Source organism: Carettochelys insculpta, chromosome 2 (genome assembly GCF_033958435.1).
Source record: "Carettochelys insculpta isolate YL-2023 chromosome 2, ASM3395843v1, whole genome shotgun sequence".
In the NCBI taxonomy this organism is placed as follows: Eukaryota; Metazoa; Chordata; order Testudines; family Carettochelyidae; genus Carettochelys; species Carettochelys insculpta.
In genome coordinates, this window is record NC_134138.1 from 144,892,021 (window position 1) to 144,905,606 (window position 13,586).

Sequence of the window (13,586 nt, forward strand, 5' to 3'; positions counted from 1 at the left end):
ATAATTTGTTAAGTTTATTGTGTAATAATTTGATTAATATTATTATGAAATATTTCCATTAGTAATGTTCCTCATAGTTAGTATGCTGATGTAAAAAAGACAAAGTGTTCCGCAGAGAGCACCGTGATATCCAAGTGTTCCATGACCAGAAAAAGTCTGGGAACTGCTGATTCAATAGATTCACTCTTATGCCATAGAAACCATTAATCATACCCATTAATTCAGTTATTTGACCCAAGTTACCACAAGGGTTTTTTGTTTTTTGCAAGGGAGAGAGGGGATGAAATACAAAATAAAATCAGTAATAGGCCATGGTTCATCATTCAAAATAAGATTAGACAATCTTCTGAATGCTTCGATTTCAGAAGCTCTGTTAATATGTCCACATGGATCACTCTTTCTTGTGCAATCTTGACGTTAAGTTTTTCCTTCTTCTGGTCTCAATCATCTGTGCAAGCAAAACACCCAGGTTCATAAATGAAGAGCAAGCCTGATGAGTGAAGATCAGGAACCTTGAAAGGTGACTCACAAATAAAACTTTGAAGACCCTGTAACATAGAATTAGCCATCTGGCAAACATCTCATTCGGCTCTTAGGAAGAACAAAAAGTTTAAATTTAGAATTTTAAGAGTAACTATAATATTATTGTAAATTTCATGGAATAAAGTATTACATGTTCCTATTCATTTCTCCTGGCTATTATAATAGATTTTTTGTATAGTTTTTTCCCCCCAGACCCCTTCTTAAAGGCTTCCCCTTTAGCACATGCTAACTCTCCTAATCCATCATACCTGGTAAGTTGCAGCTAAAACAAATATTTCATTTGGCTAGTTATGAATCGTACATTTTGAAGCAAGTACAGAAATCTCAATGTAATCGCAGTTCTTTCTGTATTGAATAAATTATTAACGATATGTTCAAAGATTATTTGATGCTAGTCACAGATGTCCATGTACACACAGAGTTTGTCAAACATGTTTAATAGAAAATGGCTTTTTGACGAAAAGTCTATTGAAACCTCTTTTTTTGTCCTTGAAAGTTTTCAACAAAGTCTTAAAAATACTGCAGTGACACATTGACAAAAGATAAATAAAAACTTTAGTTAATTTGTTGTGGGTTAAACCCATCAGCTCTATTTACTCATACTTCTTTGCTTTTTTCCACAGAAATGGTTAATTCACACAGAGCCACTTTTTAAAATAACCTATCTAGTGCCCACAATTTCCATAAGCATAAAAGTGTGTTGGCAAATGTAAAACTGATAATTGCATACACAAATGTCATGGGTTTTTTTTTAAACACTTAATATCCATGTACTGAGCTGAATTACCTGTTGTGTGCACAAGCTTACTCCTCCAAATACTGTGATTTACAGCTGGACTCCAGTATGCTGATACAGGTCGATCCTTTCTAGTCTGGCACTTTTGGGACCTGACCAGTGCCAAATGAGAGAATTTGCTGGACCACAGGAGATCAATATTATCTAGCATCATTACCAACACTTCCACTGCCTACTGGTTCCAAGAAGACCTTTAAGGGTAAATTGCACTAATAACAGTGCAGAACACAGACAGCAAGGACTGGTGGCCATAAAACTTTACAGGACCATGGAAAACTTGTCAACACTCATGATATATGGATATCCAGCTAACTATAATCATGATGGACCACAGGTGTTGCTGGGCTAAAGTGTGCTGGATTAGAGAGGTTCAACCTGTAGCTGACTCCACACAGACAGATGCTGTTAGCTCAAGTGTTCAATTAAAAGAGACATTTCTGAAGGCTCCTGGGAATGTCACACTAATTTGAATATCAGTTTAATGAATTATCTTTCTGATAGAAGACTGGGGAGATGCTGATATCAGTACATTTATAGAGCATAGGCTGCCTCAGAAGTCTATTCCTAACTCTTTGTAAAATGCAATAAAATATAACACACATCAACAGAGTGAGATACATTTAAGGAAAGCCACAGTAATAGAACACTGGACAGGAGGAGGGAAAGTCTTATCACACACCACCCGGCAGGCTCAGCACAGCATTAGAATATCTAGTGCTTTTAAAAACCTAAAAAAGGAAGAGCTGGTACTCAGCCCACTCCCCAGCCTCCACTCCCAGCCAGTCCCATGACTGGGGCTCCCAAGCTGCCAGTACTCACTACCCATACAGAAAAAAAGCAAGCACTGAGAATACCACAACAAAATAGAATATCACAGCTGCAACAGAGAAAGCAATTCTAGACCAAATAAATGAGCCTGCAGAACAAACCCAAAGGTATACTTTCATTGTTGCAAACAAACTGTAAATTAATGGCTGAACACACTGCCACAGGGAGGTAAGAATGGCTGAACAACAGCTTTTCCCACCTCCCTCAGAAAGAGAAATAAAAAAACATGACTGAAGGGATTCATGCAGGAAAATGGAACCAAATAGTCTGCAAATGGGCATTAACTCAGGAGTGCCAGGGAAATTAGGCAACTAATATGATCTAGAAGACTATGACTCCCTTCTGCCGGGGGGGTGGGGGTGGGGAAATCCCAAAAGAATCTCGAGGGAAAGAGAAATGCTACAAAGGGGAAAAGGAAAATGCAATCACCCTCACATAATTCTTTTGGCCTTAAGAGTGGAATTTTAGGTGGGCATCAAATGAGCTGTTCAGTGTGTGAGACAGAGGAGGGGGACTATATGGTACACAAAGTTTAATGCCTCCATAGTATGTTGCCCCAGTAGCAAAAGGATACTGCACAAGAGGACGTGTTGCTCAGTACTCTGTCCTCCACATATACGAGCAAAATTCTTCTGACTCTGAGTGAAACCCCAGTACAGTTTCTGGTCTCCTACAATACATAGATCTAGTCCACATCTAACTTGTTTGTAAATGAGCTTATCATCCAAATGCATGCAGAAAGGAGCTCTCCCCCACTCTCTGGCAGAACTGAGCAGCACTCCCTCACAGTTTCCCCTCATTCTTGGCTAGTGGAAGAGCTTCCACACTGTTTCATCTGCTGATTTTATCTATATATTATTGTTATCAGAGTTTTAATGTTTGGTTATGGTGCACTCAAACTTGAGCATCTGAATGCATGGGGGATGATATGGCCAGTGCTGGAGAGATTGAGAGAGAGAGAGAGAGAGAGAGAGAGACAAAGAGCTGTTAGTCCATCCACCCTGTTACGAGCAGATTGTTCTCTTTCCACCTACATACATTTTACAGTATTTTGTCTGTTGCAGTTTTAAAATGAGGCGATTAATGGTGGAAGCACAGACATCAATGCAAAATGACAGACAAGGAACTTTAACATCCATGATTTTTCCAGGGACTGAGGTGAGGCTGACTCATCTCTAGTTCCCCAGATTGTCCTCCTTTCCTTTTTTAAAGATGGGCACCACATTTGCCTTTTTCCAAAAATCTGGGATCTCTCCCGATCTCCACGAGTTTTCAAAGATAATGGCCAAAGGCTCTGCAGTGATATCTGCCAATTCCCTCAGTACCCTTGGATGCATTAAATCCAGACCATGGATTTGTGTACCGTTAGCTTTTCTAAGTAGCTCTTAGCCTGTTCTTTCCGTAGTGAGGGCTGCCCACCTCCTTTCCATACTGTATTGCCTAGTGCCATAGGTTGGGAGCTGACCTTGTTTTTGAAGACTGAGACAAAATAAGCATTGAGTACTTCAGCTTTTCCTGCGTCATCTGTCAATAGGTTACCTCCCTCTTCCAGTAACGGCCCCTCACCTTCTTTGATCACTCTGTTATTGTTAACATGCCTGTAGAAAGCCATGTTGTTGCCCTTCACATTCACAGAATACTAGGACTGGAAGGGACCTCAAGAGGCCATCAAGTCCAGCCCCCTGCCCCAATGGCAGCACCAAGTACTGTCTAAACCATCCCTGATAGACATCTATCTAACCTGTTCTTAAATATCTCCAGAGATGGAGATTCCACACCCTCCCTTGGCAATTTATTCCACTGTTTGACCACCCTGACAGTTAGGAACTTTTTCCTAATGTCCAACCTAAACCTCCCTTGCTGCAGTTTAAGCCCATTGGCTCTTGTTCTATCCTCAAAGGTCAAGAAGAACAAGTTTTCTCCCTCCTCCTTTTGACACCCTTTTAGATACCTGAAAACCACTATCATGTCTCCCCTCGATCTTCTCTTTTTCAAACCAAACAAGCCCAATTCTTTCAGCCTTTCTTCATAGGTCACATTCTCTAGACCTTTAATCATTCTTGTCACTATTTTCTGGACCCTCTCTAATTTCTCCACATCTTTCTTGAACTGCGGTGCCAAGAACCGGACACAATACTCCAGCTGAGGCCTAACCAGCGCAGAGTAGAGCAGAAGAATGACTTCTTGTGTCTTGTTCACAACACACCTGTTAATGCATCCTAGAATCATGTTTGCTTTTTTTGCAACAGCACCACACTGTTGACTCATATTTAGCTTGTGGCCCACTATAACCCCTAGATCCCTTTCTGCTGTAGTCATTCCTAGACAGTCTCTCCCCATTCTGTATGTGTGAAACTGATTGTTCCTTCCTAAGTGGAGCACTTTGCATTTGTCCTTATTAAACTTCATCCTGTTTATCTCAGACCATTTCTCCAATTTATCCAGATCATTTTGAATTATGACCCTATCCTCCAAAGCAGTTGCAGCTTGGTATCATCTGCAAACTTAATAAGCGTACTTTCTATGCCAATATCTAAATCATTGATGAAGATATTGAACAGAACCGGTCCTAACACAGACCCCTGTGGAACCCCACTTGTTATACTTTGCCAGCAAGATTAAGAACTGTTAAGAACTACTCTCTGGGTATGGTTATCCAGCCAGTTATGCACCCACCTTATAGTAGCCTCATCTAAAATGTATTTGCCTAGTTTTTTTATAAGAATATCACGTGAGACCGTATCAAATGCTTTACTAAAGTCTAGGTATACCACATCTACTGCTTCTCCCCTATCCACAAGGCTCTTTATCTGATCAAAGAAAGCTATCACATTAGTTTGACAAGATTTGTTCTTTACAAATCCATGCTGGCTGTTCCCTATCACCTTACCACCTTCCAAGTGCTTGCAGATGATTTCTTTAATTACCTGCTCCATTATCTTTCCTGGCACTGAAGTTAAGCTGGCTGGCCTGTAGTTTCCTAGGTTATTCTTATTCCTTGTTAGCTGCAGTTCCAATTGTACTTTCGCTTTCCTGATTATTCCCCGGCATTCTCCAGCAATATATTTATACTACTCCTCAGTCATCTGCCCATGTTTCCACTTGTTATACACACCATTTTTGAGTTTAAGCTTGCCAAGTATTTTCCTATTAAGCCAAGCTGGTTGTCTACCATATTTGCTTTTCTTACTGCGCATCAGGATGGTTTGTTCCTGTGCCTTCCATAAGACTTCTTTAAAATACTGCCAGTTCTCCTGAACTCCTTTCCCCTTCATATCTGTTTGCTATTGGATCCTTCCCATTAGTTCTCTCAGAAAATTGAAGTCTGCTCTTCTGAAATCTGAAATCTTTACTCCTCACCCTTCTTCCTTTTGTCAGAATCCTGAAATCTACCGTCTCATGGTCACTGCAGCCCAGATTGCCACCCACTTCTATTTCTCCTTCTAGCTCTTCCTGGTTTGTGAGCAGCAGGTCAAGCTGCACATGGCCCCTGAACAGTTCCGTCAGCACTTGTATCAGGAAGTTATCTCCAACATTCTCCAAAAGCTTCCTGGATTGTCTGCACACTGCTGTGTTGGTCTCCCTACAAATGTTCGGTTGATTAAAGTCTCCCATGAGAATCAGAGCCTGTGATTTGGAAGCTTCTCTTAGTTGTCTGAAGAAATTCTCAGCTGCCTCATCTGGCAGTCTGTAGCAGACATCAACCACAACATCACCTCTGTTGCTACGACCCCGAAGCTTAACCCAAAAACTCTTAACTGGTTTTTTGCCCTCCATATACTGAAGTGCTGAGCAATCATACTGCTCTGTCACATACAGCACAACTCCTCCTCCTTTTTTCCCCTGCCTGTCCTTCCTGAACAGTTTATGACTGTGCTTCACTTTTGTGAACAATTGAGTTTGTCACTCAGCACAGCCTCATGCATGGAAAGACTAGTCAGTCAGTCTGACGACAGAGCCTGTGGACAGCACTTAAACACCTGAGGCATGTAGCTTTTCTAAAATACATATTTCACAGCTGCCATTGTGTCTGTGTGCATGCTCTCTCTTCCCTCCCATTCTTCCTTGCATTAAATAGGGTTTTGCAACATAAAGTAATCTGAGAAGCTATTTGTAGCTTCAGCATTCAGGCTGACAAGGCTGCTGTCAGTTCAAAGCACATTCTTTGTCTCAAGGTATTACATAACCAATGACAGAATGGATTTTATTTTCCACATTTACCAGAAAACTGGCAGCAAGAAAATCAACTCACTGGAGCTTAAGGCAGTTAAAATGTAATGGTTTAAGATTATATTTTTTCCAGCCATTACTTGACAAAACAAAAATAGATTATGTCTGCAGTACACAATAAGGTCAAATTTAAGGCAGTTATGTCAATTTCACAACATCACTGTCTTCACTGTAAATACCATTAGCTTGATTTTAGGGAGCACTAATATCGATATCATAACATCGTTGAAACTAGCAGGTGTAGCATCAAGTTCAAATTTAAAAGTTTGAATGAAGGCTGGTGTAGAAACACCATGTCTTTGAATTGAATTCATTAGCCTCCAGTGGTGTCCTGTATGCATCCCACAATGCCCCACAGTCCTCTGCTCTGGCCTCTTCCATCTCTGGTGCTCTCCAGGTTCACAGGGATTAGGCAACGGGAATCCCATGAATTTGAATTTGGTGCCAGGAAACCCGGGGCTGTGGGGTCATGCTTGTATGAGAGGCTGGGAAACGTCTTTCTTCGCTATCAGCGCTGTGAGCGCATCCACGCATTCAAAATAGCCCCAACACGGAGTTTGTGGTTCTGTCTCTACCTCTACAAGCTGAGCACTTGGATGTTTTTTTCCTGTGCTAGCGCCAGTCCCCACCCTGCTGCACCACATGGCAACTAGTCTGTTGGGGGGTTGGGGGTCACACTTGCATGAGAGGCCAAGTAACTTGTGTTCTGTGGTTTACATTTGTGCATGCCCCTTCCTCCACCACAGGTGTCATGAAGTCTGTCCTATGCCCAACCACATCATGTGACTAATCCCCGCCCCTATTAAAGGATGTGCCTGCTGTTCAGTGCAGGCCATGTTGCCAGGCAGCACCTTGTTCTGGCTTGTGCATGGTGAGGGTTCCGTAGGCAGGAAAGATTTTCAGGGGCTTTCTGCCACACAGGAAAAGTCTCCCTGGTGACTAAGATTTTACAGGGGCTTGCTTGCTGCCTGGCAGGACCATTTCAACTGGCCCTCAAGCCACACACCCCCCGAAAAATGATTTTTGGGGGCTATGTCAACTGGCCCACCATACTCTGGTCCACTTAACTCCACCCATTGGATGAGAGGAGTTTACCACCCTAACAATCAAGGCTGAGCCGCCACCTTTTGTTAAAATTTGGCGAGTTCCATCCCCTGCATTGGACAACTCTGTAGTGACGAGGAAAGCCAAAAATCTTCCCCCCCACCCCCACCCACCAACATTTTCTATCCTCTTTCTTCAAGCTTTGGCACCCTTACCGCAGTTGAGAAGATGCAGACTGCTGGGTTATCCCAGGGCACCGAAGCTGTGTAATGCACTGGAAGCCAAAAACCACATCCTCACAAAGTCACTTTTTTCAAAACCTTTACTATTCTACTTTCTTCAAAGCTTTGCATTGTTCCTGTATTATTTTCAGGGATCAGATGTAATTAAAGGAGGTGGGACAGTGGCTGAAGGGCCAGCTGAAAAGACTCAGACACCTGGTAATTTTTGTAAAATCTTTTAGTTACAGCTACAGTTATAAAAAGCAGTTCAGTTGCAGAAGCAAAAGATTTCAGTTAGTTTGACCATCTTTGTTGATGCCCTACTTTTTCTTCCTTCTGCCTGGAAAACTGGCTATTTACTTTCCCCAGGAGGGGAATGAGGGCAATGGAATGTGGGAAGAGGACATCACATACCCACAACCACTTGCGGCACATTTTTTCCCCCGCATGCTGCATCAGGAAAAAACCCAGAACACTACGGGGCTGAGGCAACTGTGGGATAGGTTCCCACAATGCACTGTTGCAGCAGTCAATGTTTGCTGCCACACTCAATCATCAATGTCAACTTTGTGGAAAGGTGAGGATATTCAAGTTCGAATTTATAAAACCCAGGGTTAAATTCAAATTTATTAAAATTGATTTTGTATCTCATAATGTAGACATAGCCAGAGATCTCTTTTGGAAGAAAGCTTGATTTTAACTGTGATTTATATCCCTTACTTTTGGCTCTTTACAATATAATAAAAAGCTCTTGCAAAATAAAGAATGATTAAGAACAGCTATAGATATTGCACACCAGAAGATTCCAAAAAGATTCTTGGCCAAAAGAATCTCAGTACTTAAGGAGCTCAGATCTAAATACAATATCATTGTGAGCAGTTCACACCTGGGACTGTGTGGCCTAATGGCTAGGCCCCCAGCCAGGGCCTGTTGGGTGGGTCTTCAGCCCACTCAAGGGTCTATGGGTTAAGTTTGGGGTGTAACACCAAGAATCTAGTCCCCCCCTTTGGCAGGAGAAATGTCCCCTGGGGGAAGGTTCTGGGCTGAGCCTCTCGGCAGCCAGCTGGGTAGCAGCTCTGGCATGGGGCCTGCTGCCTCAGAGCCAGTGCCCGCCTCTTGGCTGGTCAGCCCCAAACCGGGCTGTCTTCCCTCCCTTTATACTCCTCCAGGTCTGACGCTGGCTGCAGGTGAACCAAGGTGGGGGCTGGTTGGGCCAACAGACCCTGTTGAACCCCTGCCTTGCCTGGCCTCCCTCTCACACTATTACAATCATACTGCTCTTTCATCATCTTCAGTTCATCTGCGATGCTTTAAAAGTACACTTGCTCCTGTGGACCACACAAGGTGAAGTGAGTTTCTGATGTGAAAAACTGCCGAGCTAAAGTGCCAGTCCTTCAGCTGAGTTCTGTTGAGTGGACCCGTGCAGAGCCGAACTGAAGTCCCTTTAGAGAAAGTGGAGCTTTAGCTCAAGAGAAAGAAGGAATTTCCAGGTTCTACACTTACAAAGTCACAAGATATTACCTTTGGGAGCCTTAATAAATCTGCCACCAAAAGCCGTGTAGTTAGATTCATGGTAGGCAGGGAACGTGGCGTCACAATATGGACATAAAAAGCACTAAATCTGTATGACCACAGGTAGGTGTCTTTCAAAGATTTTCAATTCAGAGCCATCACCACTTCCATCAAAAACAGCAGTTTCCTCAGCGCCCTACACCCAGTACAAGATACCTACATTTGTAAAAGTATGGGGGCTCTGTACTCAAAGTGAGGGACCTTCTGAAGAAGCCTCTCATTCTTAGATGGTAAACTCCCCATGCTAGGATTATAATGGATCCTTACAAAGAGTATTCTCATTTTATAGCTAAGAGCTATGTAACATACTCACTCACAGCCTAGCTCTTAGCACAGATGCAACCTGTGCAAACTGAAATGAACTAGTAATCTACACTAGAGAGGGTAAAAAGAAGTTTTAATATTCTAAATTTTGAGTTAAATGTTTAGGGAAATGTAGGGGAGATACACACACCCCTCACAAATCCTTCATAATAGCCTCGTGGGCAAAGCACTCATCTGGGATGCCAGACACCAATGTGGATGTCCCTGCTCTGAATCATACTGAGACTTCAACCTTGCTCCCTTGCACCCCAGATGAATCTGTCTTTCTCCCCTGTTGGAGCTCTTTAACATCATATAAATATTTAAATATGCATACTCTCAAGTAATACTTTATATCTTGTGGCTAGGGCATTTGCCTGGGGTGTAGAAGAGCCAGGTTTAAATCCTCTCTCGCTAATTAATAGTAGGCACTTGAATCTGCATCTCCCCCTTCATAAGTATGTTAACCTCTGGGCTCTCTTGCCCTACTTCTCCTTTATTCATGAAAATTTGTGGTAGGTCTCATTTTCACGTGCATCAGAAAAAAAACAAATTTTTTCATGAAATGGAATTGTTTTCCAGCTAGCCCCAATCCACATGTGCAAGCAACAAGCAGTTTTTAAGGTGCTACAGAACTAACACATTAATTTATTAGGACCTTTTGTGGGTAAGACCCACTTCCTCAGATCTAATTCATTTGCAATTATTGGCATAAAAGACTGAAAAAATTGTACAAAAGTGTGTTAGTAAATGCCTCGGGATCCAGGATTTTTTCACATTATGGCTATGTCTACACTAGCCCAAGACATCGAAATAGGACATTTCGACGTTTACTAATGAAGTGCTGAAATACATATTCAGCGTTTCATTAGCATGCTGGCAGCCGCGGCACTTTGAAACTGACGTGGCTCGCCGCCACACAGCTCATCCAGATGGGGCTCCTTTTCGAAAGGACCCCAGCAACGTCAAAATACCCTTATTCCTATCTGCTATTAGGAATAAGGGGATTTTGAAGTTGCCGGGGTCCTTTCGAAAAGGAGCCCCACCTGAACAAGCCGCGTCAATTTCGAAGGGCCGCAGCTGCCAGCATGCTAATGAAACACTGAAAATGTATTTTAGCACTTCCTTAGTAAACTTTGAAATGGCCATTTGCATGGCCATTTCGAAGTTTTGGGCTAGTGTAGATGTAGCCTTTGAAACAGATTCTGCACCAATCAGCTTTTCACAAACATTGGTTCTAATAAAGCTCTTTTGCTTAACATTCATTGAAAGTGAACATAAAAGGTATATGAACCTGGCTAAACTGAGATTTGCTTTCATATTGGAACAAACGATGCAGACTTGAGCAGCTTTACCCAAAAGAAAGCAGTAGAACACATACACACTAGCAAGTGCACTATAGATTTTATACAGATGCCAGTTTTTGTGTCCAAACCTGTAGCTCTTTTCCACAGAAGTTAATGGAATTTTGCAGCTTGAAAGGAAAGTAGAACAGAATCCTAGAATTCTAGGGCTGGAAGGGACCTTAGCAGGTTATCTTGTCCAGCCCCCTACCAAAAGCATGAGCAACCCCAACTAAATCATCCCAGCCAGGGCTTTGTCAAGCCGAGACTTAAAAACCTCAAGGGATACAGATTCCAACACCTCTCTAGGTAAGATTAGATTAATGGTTCCCAACCTTTTCCAGATGGGGACCCATTTTGACAATTCAGGAAGATTTGGTGACTCCAAGCAATTCAAAAAGGATGTGGGGGAGCAGTGCCCTAACTAAAGTTTAACAGAGAAGAAGCCGTGCTAGTCTATACACTATCAAAACAAAAAGCAGTCAAGTAGCACTTTAAAGACTAGCAAAATGGTTTATTAGGTGAGCTTTCGTGGGACAGACCCACTTCTTCAGACCACAGCCAGACCAGAACAGACTCAATATTTAAGGCACAGAGAACCAAAAACAGTAAGCAAGGAGGACAAATCAGAAAAAGATAATCAAGGTGAGCAAATCAGAGAGTGGAGGGGTGGGGGGGAAGGTCAAGAATTAGATTGAGCCAAGTATGCAGATGAGCCCTTATAGTGACTCAGAAAGCTCCCATCACGATTTAAACCATGCGTTAATGTGCCGAATTTGAATATAAAAGCCAGCTCGGCTGCTTCCGTTTCCAGAACGGTGCGATAATTTTTCTTCAGTAACACACATACCTTGAGGTCATTGACAGAAAGCCCCATTCCATTAAAATGTTGACTAACTGGTTTGTGGATCTGGAGTGTTTTGATGTCTGTTTTGTGCCCGTTGACCCTTTGTCTAAGGGAGTTAGAAGTCTGTCCAATATACAAAGCATCTGGGCATTGTTGGCACATGATGGCACATATGATGTTACTAGAGGAGCATGAGAAAGTGCCCGTGATTCTGTGAGTAACCTGGTTAGGTCCAGTGATGGTATTTCCAGAGAAGATATGTGGACAAAGCTGGCAGCGGGTTTTGTTGCAGGGAAAGGTTCCAGGACTGGTGTTCCTGGGTTTTGTGCTGGAGGAAAGAATATAAAATTGTGTCCCCTCATCTTTATATATTCATAGTAGTTATTTCATAGGAAAGGGAAAATACATTATTAATAATAAAATAACACTATGTTTATTATAGTTAATTATTTTATTGTCATAGTTGATCTGAGTTGTAATGGGGGAAGACCCTCATCCCCAAACTGCTTTCCCAGCTTAAACCCCACATGCAGAGGCTGGAGGGGTCAGGGTGAGTCACACTCAGGGGCTCAGGGGAAGTACAAACAAAATAATGAAAACAGACAAATCAGCTACATAGAACAGAAGAAGCAGGTGAAAATTACTTACTGAAAGAGTCTATTAAGTGGTTTGCCTGGGATGGCTATGAATATCAAAGGTGGAGAAGCTGTCTTTGTAGTGAGTAATTGCTTCTCTATTGATAGAGAGAGCTGCTGGCCGTGGTGGCAGCTTTAAGGAGATGCAAATGGCTTCTTTACTCGCCACATGCAGCTCTCGGCAGCTGGCGTCCCTTAACAAATCTAATCGTGACTGACGTTTGGTTCTGGGCCCATAGGCTGCAAATCCCTGGATTAAACCAATGTAATATAACATAAATCAGTAATTTGTTATACGTAGGGACCATTCCAGAATTTTTACACATGCACAACTCCTACTGGGCCCACTCCAGACACCTTAACTCAGTCCTTAGTCAGACAAAACTGACTTTAATATAGTTTTGCCTCGATAAGGACAGCGTTAGGAGCTGCAGAGTGCACCCTCATGGGAGCACTGTGTGAGTTAACAGGATTAGGTTCTTATATACTTATTTCTTTATCTCATCTCATGATCTGGAATATACTTAAAAAACACATAGTTTACAAGCTAAAAGTAAATCTATTTTAATGGCATCAGTAAAGCTTTCTAGGGCAGTGCAATTTTCCATGCAGTTTAGAGTGAAGGACTGATTTGCTATTCTGAAAGTACTGTGAAAATCCAACTTCTGTTTTACCTCAACATGAAAAAAACCTTATTTTTTGTGCTGGCTTAAAAGTGTGAAATTCAGCTCTCATTAAGTTGTTTCAGATATCCTCTGGTGCTGATATTAGTGTCCTAGACCAGGAGTTCCCAAACTTTTTGGCATATGTCCCCTTTTTGATTTTTGAGAAACCCTCATGCCCACCTCTTCTTTACCATCATCCAACCCCCTTATAACAAAAACCTTCAATTCATAATTTAAAATAAACAAAAACTTGGAATAAAATTTTATTTAAAATTAAAAAGAAGCACTTCTTGGCCCAAAATTTTAATAAAAATGTAATTTAACATCAGAACTAGCAGAAGAAAAAGCAAATTTAATGTGAAGGATCATGTTGCATTTTCTTCACAAGTTGGAAAATGCTAGATCTGAAAGATGAAAGTGTACAACTCAAATGGTTTTTGACAGTCAAATTTCTTTGTTTCATTTTTAATGTGACTAAACTTGAAAAGCTTTTTCCACAGAGGTACATTGACAAAAAACAGAAAAATACTACGTAGCACTTCTTCTCCAGCTTTTGAGT